The 1,123-nt window shown below is 38.1% G+C and overlaps 1 long non-coding RNA gene across 1 annotated transcript; it reads right to left on the reverse strand.

The window, feature by feature from the left end:
- Positions 1 to 170: 170 nt before the first annotated feature.
- On the reverse strand, positions 171 to 1,108 carry LOC108950704. The gene is made up of 3 exons (XR_001975326.2): positions 1,094 to 1,108; positions 604 to 897; positions 171 to 244 (listed from the first exon to the last, which is right to left on the reverse strand). It is a non-coding gene; the product is annotated as an uncharacterized LOC108950704 (long non-coding RNA).
- Between the last annotated feature and the right edge of the window lie 15 nt (positions 1,109 to 1,123).

Here is a 1,123-nt window from a genome sequence, read left to right on the forward strand (position 1 = left end):
AAAGAAGGAAATTAGCACCAAATAACATTTGTTANAACACCAGAATAGTTTTTATTGCCTAAAACTTATCGTCACAATATGCAGAATATTTAATTCAATTATTCTACATATTAAACTTACAACTGATGAAAAGTTTGGGTTTGTCCCAAAATGTCCGCACGAACAACTCCTTGGGTGGAAAATGAATCGATTATGATTACTTTGGTTCGAGTTTCTTGAGGGTTGGACTGTGTTGTCGCTCAATCTGGTTTGTGAAGTTGAAAAGTAAAATCTTGCAACATAACAATAGAATATGCTTCATCGCTACCACTAATTTTGCATATGTGTCCTTGGGCAAGAGGCTTAATGGCAATTGCTTCAACCCAGTGGTCACTAATAGGTAGTTCAAATTGTCAGCCAAACAGAAACACAATCACAAAGTTACCCAAGTGGTAACTCGTAAGCGAGAACAAGGTATTTGAAACAGAACACCCGTGTTATAAGAACTGTCATTTGCCGGCCACGCAAGAATAAAACCCAAATCTTTACTTGTATCATTTGGTATGTGGAATTTGCTTTAATGTGAAAGGCTTTTATTCTAAAACAACTTCCATTCATATTTACCCAGCTTCAAATTCTTTGCTGAAATTTTCTTCATTTTCTGAATAAGGAGGAGGCGGACTCTTCTTTTGATGTCCGCAACATACATCTCTTCCCTCTTCTTCATCGCAACCTCCCAAATCAACTCCCTCACCAACCTCCTTGTATCTTGTCTCGTATTGCTGAGCTTGCAAACATTCATCACATATCAACCCATCATCAACTTGATCTTCTGTTTGTGGGGTTTCGTCCAGCCTTGTCAGCCTTCTGTTTCTACAACAACAGCAGCAACGACGACACCCACAACCCCTGCCTAACCTGTGACATAATACAATTAACAGCAAAACGACAGTCGTTACAACAGGGGAGGGATAAAATAATGGTAAATGGTAGCATTGAATAAAAGTGTGCCTGTAATTTGATTTATAAGAAGCTCATCACAGATGGTTAAAATACTTAAATTGAATGTCATTGGCAGATATATCAACCATCACAACATAACACGTTCACCAACCTTGCAGCGTCCAAGACTTGACTTTTTCTA

Source organism: Ciona intestinalis, unplaced genomic scaffold, assembly GCF_000224145.3.
Source record: "Ciona intestinalis unplaced genomic scaffold, KH HT000633.1, whole genome shotgun sequence".
NCBI classification, from domain to species: Eukaryota; Metazoa; Chordata; class Ascidiacea; order Phlebobranchia; family Cionidae; genus Ciona; species Ciona intestinalis.